This window comes from Helicoverpa zea, chromosome 7 (genome assembly GCF_022581195.2).
Source record: "Helicoverpa zea isolate HzStark_Cry1AcR chromosome 7, ilHelZeax1.1, whole genome shotgun sequence".
Lineage (NCBI taxonomy): Eukaryota > Metazoa > Arthropoda > Insecta > Lepidoptera > Noctuidae > Helicoverpa > Helicoverpa zea.
In genome coordinates, this window is record NC_061458.1 from 13,635,459 (window position 1) to 13,644,129 (window position 8,671).

Sequence of the window (8,671 nt, forward strand, 5' to 3'; positions counted from 1 at the left end):
AACTGGCCATAGAGTATAGTGTGCACTCTCCGCGTCTATGCGACAACGAGACGACAGATATCGGTGATAATACAGTACACTACATCCCTTCCTTTGTTTAGTAAAAGCAAATTAAACTCTGTCACTTTGCCGACATCAATAACCAGTCTGGTGATCAGTCGATGGACACCGATATCCCGCCTGTTAGTCCATGTGGAATCAAACAGTCTCAAATATTGCTGCACGTTCAGCCAACGAGCACTCATCTTGCTTGGTCCGATTCAAACAGTTTATTATCGAAATCATCTACTTATATATCTAGGCAATGACATATTCAGGTAGGTATCTCATGCTCGAAACAATTACGAACACTTGAGATCCACTAGCGGCAAAATCAAAATGAATATAAAAATAGATAAAACCAAACTGTACCTGCCTATTAATGGAATATAATAAATCTTCATACTCCCAGTGGTTTCCTCACATTTTACTCTAGCTACCTACTCCTTTCCCTTTTCCTTCAAATGACCAAGTATTGCCTTTGTCCTTGTCGGGCTTTGACTGAATAATTTTACTTCACTTACTTGAAAAACAGTTTCAGAATGCATTGTCCCAATGTAAGAATTTTATTTCTAGCTTCAGAGTTGAAACAATAATGATGAAATGAAGTTTTTCCTGACGCTTCGTACTTGCGATTAAAGCCCCGTAATGACTTTTACGTGCATTTTACTAGCGTAGCGTTTGCTAGTGTTTTATAAACAACCGGACAACTTTGAAATGTCACTACAGTCGAATCGTTTTACACTGACGATTTATGGAAATTATTACCTTTACCTTTTACTCACACATTACCTTACCATTACCACTTTCAATAACCTTACCAACAAGTTACCGCCGCGCCGTTTAAAGCAAACCTTTGAGTGTTACTCAAGGACTCCACGACAGTGGAACGTGACTTTCAAGTCCATGCCAGGCCCTGCCATTTTATACTTGCACACAACATATACGAATCCTCGCGAACCTTGCTGTTCGCACCTCGTAAAGCTGTACAAGACTTGCACACAACATATACGAATCCTCGCGAACCTTGCTGTTCACACCTCGTAAAGCTGTACAAGACTTGCACACAACATATACGAATCCTCGCGAACCTTGCAGGTCGCACCTCGTAAAGCTGTACAAGACTTGCACACAACATATACGAATCCTCGCGAACCTTGCAGGTCGCACCTCGTAAAGCTGTACAAGACTTGCACACAACATATACGAATCCTCGCGAACCTTGCAGGTCGCACCTCGTAAAGCTGTACAAGACTTGCACACAACATATACGAATCCTCGCGAACCTTGCAGGTCGCACCTCGTAAAGCTGTACAAGTTCTCGCCTCTCAGGCATATAGGTCTATAGGTACATATGATAGTTCTACTATCTAATACTTTCGCGCAACCTTACGATTTCTCACGGACCTTACTGTTAGCAACAGTGGAACGTGCCTCGCAAAGCTTTACGAATATAAATATAATAGTTCTACTATTTAATACTTTCGCGCAACTTTACGATTTCTCACGGACCTTACTGTTAGCAACAGTGGAACGTGCCTCGCAAAGCTTTACGAATATAAATATAATAGTTCTACTATTTAATACTTTCGCGCAACTTTACGATTTCTCACGGACCTTACTGTTAGCAACAGTGGAACGTGCCTCGCAAAGCTTTACGAATAAAAATATAATAGTTCTACTATTTAGTACTGCCGTACGATCTCTAGTTTTTCAAACATGTAGGTACATAAATACATAGTAATTATGATCACACAAACGTACGTACCCGGTTGACTTCCGCAGTGGGCTCGTGAACTAGCAGATTTCTGCCAGTACTTACACATACATAATGACTAAAAGTAGAATTTAATTTAATATTTCAGAAGTTTTTTTTTATTGATAACAACATAACACAATAATTTATACGGTTGTACCTAAGTGGTAAATTGTGTCTACAAATGAAATACCTTTGTATTTCCAATCTGCTTTTCAACGTGTCTAAGTGCCAGTATACCTATTATACAATGTTTAAAACTTAAACGGTCGAAACGCAGCTCTCCTGACGGAAAAGATATCTCGTTTACTCATGTTGTATCGTTAACTATTCTAAAAATTGTACTACTAGGGGAATTACATTTAATCTCGATGACAACAGAGCACTAACAGTTTAGTGCACTACTAATGTGTTAAGTAAAGGTAGGTATTCCTATTAGACTCGGAACCAACCTACCTAGCAATCATGTTTACATAGTTACAGATCGCTTGGACCAGCCACCGTTCACATTTAATTTGACACCCCATTGCAAAATTATTTAAATTATTACAAATGAAATTAATAGCAAATGCTTAAAGCATAATATGAATCAAACTCAACTAATTTTGGTAACAGTTTCCTTTTATTAATTGAGAGTGGAATATTTCAAAGCTTAATTCCTTATCTCAGCATTGCAACAAGTAATCCGGTTTTCAACCGTATGGATCAGCACTGGCACTTGCATGCTTCTGCAGATACACTCTCTAAAAGAATTCTGATATACCTAAGCTTCGAGCGTTCTACATCAATGAGTGTCCAGGGGCGCAATTCTACAAATTTAACTTTAGCGCTATGTGTACGTTACGATTACAACGTAGGCACCTATAAAGCCGTTGCTTTATAGTTACGTTTAACTTATCAGCTTTTTAGGATTTTAGTTAACAACTACGTCGTGCAACGAAACGCGCTTTGACAGATGTCATCAGCTTTGTAATCTGTAGCTGTGACATTCAGTGAAACTACAAAACACAAACAAACACCTTAACATAGAATAGAATCCATCAATAGAGACTCTCAACTACCGTTCCTCCTCCTTTCATCAAAGTGAACAGCAACTCACAAACAGCGCTCCCGTCGATGCACAATTCCCCCTGTAGAAACGATCGCCGACCCCTCTACAACGTCCGTCCACCTATAGATTGGCCGCAGGATTCCCAATTCATGCGCCCAGCAACGCCGAATAGAAACCTAGAACCTATGAAGTAGGTACCTACTTAGTGAACAACCAAGCGCCGCAGATAAAATGCAGGTGCCACAGGACCCAGGCAGCTCGGTGCCGCTGCTTTGAAAATTTCAAAAAACTGTTCGGTCAGCAGGCATCTCCAGGTTTCACAAGTGGGTGGCAAAGCAACAACAACAATCAGTATGCCAAGAACATTTGTATCCAACAACTGAGAAGGCTACACATTGTACCTACTTCAAAAGATAGATGTATTAATCTCAAATCAATAAATGGATTCTATTTCATGTCTTGGTTATGTTATTCTCCCAACAACTTTCTATGTAAGTTTATTTAGTTTACACTTATAATTCTTGTTGGGCACTGCAATACTGTAAAGTATAATTTACAAATAAATAGCAATATTACAATGAGGGCTACTCTGTTAAACTGCACCAATGTCAGTCAATTGTGATACCAATTAAAATCCACTCAAGCCTGAATCTTGAAGGTTATATTTTAGAAGCACAAGCAATCACCAAATTATGAAATCTAAATCATTAGACAGTACCCAGAGTAAGTATCTATATTGAAACTCCTTCCATGTTTCATTCTTTTAAGATTTTGTCACAGATGTGAAACCCCAGTTAGGTAAATAAAGCAGCATTGTCCCAACAAATCTTAATGGGAATTAATTAAAGTACAAAAATGCTCCATTGCTTAGTTCCTTAAACTTTTGGTCTAAGAGTTTCATATTCACCTAAAATACTCAAATTAGGATTATGAGTTAGGATGTTTACCAAAGATTCTATCTATTGAATACCAAAAGTTTTGATCCACATTTTCCATCTAATATTGCTGTTTGGTACTGTTTTCCTGTTCTGCATCTTCTGAGATATCTCTGTTGTAACATAACAACCTCTTTAATACTGCAAAACAAACTAAATTAAAAGGATTAGAATTATATTCAGGGTGACTGAGCAACCGTTATAATTAACATTAACTAGATAGGCAACCCACTGGAAGCGTTGACGGGTTGGAATGTTGTACATATGTGCATACATACCAGTATAGCTGGGTAAGTACTTCAACATACATAGTCCAACTTACAATGGTCCTTCAATGTGCTATTTGTTTAACTAAATACCTAGCACATGTTTGTCATTTATAGAACAGTTGACTAAAGGTACAAAACCACCAGTTTGTTCTTGTAATATCCACTATATTGTAAGCAAGTCTCTTGAAGTAAGTTGGTACCAGAACAATGTAGCAAGTAAGTAGTTAAATAGACTCTGGGAGGGAAGCTAGGTTTGGAAGCTTATATTATCCAAACCACCAGCACAGAAAATCTGAAATTAATCAAGATTTAAAGAAGGTACTCGTCCAGATTAAATTTCAAATACTTAAAATTACTCAATTCAAAACAGATTATTTAGTAGAAATAACTACTTAATTATTGTAGTAGGGAGTCGCTTACAAACTCAAGGTACTTATAATATTATGCACTCAGTTCACCAAATATTTCACTATATTACAAGTTACAAATTAATTTGAAACTTTCAGTCATAATTGCATTCCCAGTTATTATTTCTTTTGCTTTATATAACTTGGTTTGTTTAATTTATTAACTTCTTAAAATAGTTTGTGTAATAATTTTCTCTTATAACTTCCTAGTTCAACTTGCATTGTATAACTTTCTCAAAGTCAACCCAAAAAATATTGTAAACATTTCTTTTTCATGTTATTATCGTATGTATCAATACATACAAATTGTAACACCTATTATGTTTTTAAAAAGAGTAACCATGGAGTTTCTTGCCCGTTCTTCTCCATAGGAAGCTACTTTTGGAATGGGCAACTAGAAGCAAACTTATTTATAATTTTGACGTTCATAAGTGCTTGTAAAGGCCTACATGAAATAAATGATTTGATTTGATTTGATTACTTTTCACACTTTTATAGTCAATGGGAACCAAAGATTATTTACTTTATGATAGGACTAGGAACACAATGTAATTTATCTTTCATAAAGGAAATTACTCCCACGACAGGTGTTTGGCTGTATGCTGTAATCATAGCCATCATGTAGCATCACAGCATTAAAACGATTTACTGATTCGCACCAATCTGAATGTTCTATGTTCAATTGGTGAAAAATGAATTTCATACGCAATGTGATATTATGATACAGGCTTTCTGGAAAACCCTTATGTGATGAATATACAGTACAATTACTAACGTACAACTTACTTATATGCTTCAAAGAACACACAATTAAACTTTCCAAGTAAAACCTAGACATGAGCACTGGTGTGAGATTCTTTAGTCTCATACAATAATTTATAGTCGAGTCGGTGACTGGATACCATACTAGCATCCTTACTAGAAACTTTAACTTGCACGTTCTTTGGACAGACGGCCAATTTGTTCAGATTTCGGCTGTTTAGGGGGACTTCTAATCCGCAAACTGAACTTACCATACCTGCCCCTTCCTTTCTTTTCAATTCAAAAGAAATAATGTTCGCTACTTACAGACACGCCGCCAATATCATATTTTCACTCGTCGCCAAATGTAGTGTTCGCCCTACCTGTGTCTCTGTAATTACCATCCGATAATTAGGATATCGGCTCGCTTGCCCACATAACGTCTTACTCCCGTGCCACACACTCTCCCGGTTTCCCGCCAACTGGCCATAGAGTATAGTGTGCACTCTCCGCGTCTATGCGACAACGAGACGACAGATATCGGTGATAATACAGTACACTACACGATGACGCAGATCTGCGACGCTTCCATGCCCCGTGCCCGCCAACAGTCCGCAAGGCGCCAGGTGTACTGGTGGACTGATGAAATCGCACGGCTGCGTGTCGAGTGCGTTGCGGCTCGCCGCGAGTACACACGATACCGGAGACGACGTCGAAGGAATCCCGTCGAAGAAGACGCGCTGTATGAGGTGTACCGCGCGTCCAAGGAGACTCTGTGGCTGGCCATCGGCGACTCTAAGTCGCGTGCCAGGGACTAGCTGCTGGGGTCTCTAGACCGGGACCCGTGGGGGCGCCCCTACCGATGGGTACGCGGCAAGCTACGGCCCTGGGCGCCTCCACTGGTACAAAGTGTGCAACCCCAGTTGCTAGAGGCGGTGGTATCGGCCCTCTTCCCTGAGAGAGCGGAACACGTTCCCCCGGCGATGGCGTCGCCCCCAGCCACAGGTTCTTCAGAAGAGGAGAACACCGATGTCCCCGAGGTGACGCAAGCAGAGACGAGAGCGGCCGTGTCGCAACTTCGGGCTAAGAACACAGCGCCGGGACCCGATGGAGTTCCTGGTCGAGCTCTCGTCCTGGCCCTGAAGGAGCTGGAGCCCCAGCTGAGGGGGCTCTTCACGGCTTGTCTCGAGCAGGGTCAGTTTCCCAATGTGTGGAAGGAGGGGAGGCTGGTGCTGCTCAGGAAGGAGGGGCGCCCCGCGGACTCGCCGTCCGCGTATCGGCCCATAGTGCTGCTCGACGAGGCGGGAAAACTCTTTGAGCGCATCATAGCAGATCGCCTCGTCAGCCACTTGTGCAGAGAGGGGCCGGATCTGGACGACAACCAATTCGGTTTTCGTCGGGGGCGCTCCACCATAGACGCCATCATGCGCGTGAGGGCCCTGGCGGAGGAGACTGTGTCCCGGGGTGGGGTGGTGCTGGCGGTGTCCTTAGACATCTCCAACGCATTTAACACCCTTCCCTGGAGTTGCATTCGGGAGGCTCTCAAATACCATCGAGTTCCTCCCTATCTCCGCCGTATAGTAGGGGCTTACCTGGAGGGCAGATGCGTCAGTTTTCGGGGACGTGACGGTGCCGGTCGGCACCTTATGTCGTGCGGTGTTCCGCAGGGATCGGTCTTGGGACCCCTCCTGTGGAACATCGGCTACGACTGGGTGCTAAGGGGTGCGCTCACACCGGGCGCCGACATGACGTGTTATGCGGACGACACGCTTGTCACTGCCCGGGGGAGCTCGCACAGGGAAGCGACGTTGATAGCCACAGCTGCGGTATCACAGGTGGACCGCATCCGGCGCCTGGGCCTGGAGGTGGCCCTAAACAAGTCGGAGGCCATCGTGTTCCATGGTCCCCGACGTGCGCCGCCGCCGGGATCACACATCGTGGTCAGCGGGACCCGGATCGCTGTCGGCCTCACCATGAAGTACCTGGGCTTGGTGCTCGACAGCCGATGGGAATTCGGGCCTCACTTCCGGCGGCTGACGCCCAAGCTGATGGGCGCTGCGGGCGCGCTATCATCGTTGCTTCCCAACTTGGGGGGACCGAGCGCCGCCTGTAGGCGGTTGTAGAGGACACCGCGCAACACACGCTCGCTGAGTGTGTAGCTTGGGAGGAGCAGCGCCGTGTCCTCACAAACGAAATCGGAGACGATCTGTCGCTGCCGGCTGTGGTGCGGAGGATGGTCGGCAGTGCAGAGTCGTGGGACGCGGTGGTTTCCTTTTGCGAGGACGTGATGTCGCAGAAGGAATCTGCGGAACGGGAGAGGGAGATTTTGACTCCCTTCCCCGGTCGCAGAAGGCGCACTGGGCGCAGGAAAAGGGCGGACAACGCCCTCTTCCGCCCCCCATGAATGGGTTCAAGGGTGAGGGACTTGGGGAAGTTCCCGCCCCTACTCAGTGGACCCGAGGCGGTGGCACGCGCGTGTGTCGGCGCGTGCCCCTGAGATGATGCACGGGGTAGGCGAACACCTCACTACCCCGTGCAAGAGACGAGGCCCGTGCGAGGGCCAGCAATCTGGATTCCCGCGGCCCCGCGCACACGTGCAAGAAGGACACAAGGGGGTTTTAGCCGGTAGGAGTCCGGCATACCCCTCCGCCTTACCCCAGGCGGAGGAAGTCCATGAGGATTTCCCCCTCCCAAATAGGTTAGGTTAGGTTAGGTTAGGTTAGGTTAGGTTAGGTTAGGTTAGGTTAGGTTAGGTTAGGTTAGGTTAGGTTAGGTTAGGTTAGGTTAGGTTAGGTTAGGTTAGGTTAGGTTAGGTTAGGTTAGGTTAGGTTAGGTTAGGTTAGGTTAGGTTAGGTTAGGTTTTTTTTTTTTTTTTTTTTTTTTTTCTGCTTTTCCCCGCTCATAAGAACAGCAGGATCTTATTATTCTAGAGTCTCATGCATACCAGTTCTCGCATATATTCCTCTCGCACTTTCAAGCCGCATACGTTACTCATTCATTCGTCATCTTTTATTCCTTGCCGGGTGGGATTCCCGCTAATCTCTACTATTTATTTTATTCGGGGATTAATATTTGGGTTCTGGCTTTTATTTCAAATAAAGATATTGACACTATATTATTATGTTCTTACAGTTTTCTAATTTTACATTTTTGTCCTTATTCTATTTACTTTCAACAGTATTTTATGAAACTTTTTTACAATTGCATCTTAACATCTATTTTTTCTTACATAAACTTTTACTCTAATTTTTATCTCTTGACAACAGTTTGTCATTTCACATCCTTATGTTCTTAGTATTACTAGTTATCTTAATTATACGACATTTGCAACTTATTTTGTATTTTTATATTGCTTACAGATGGTTTTACACTGTACTTTTAGCTTATGATAACATAACAATAGTTTGGATACTTACTTTCTATTTTTCTTAATTTAACATTTTTGTTCTTACAATCTAGGTACTACTTGGTTA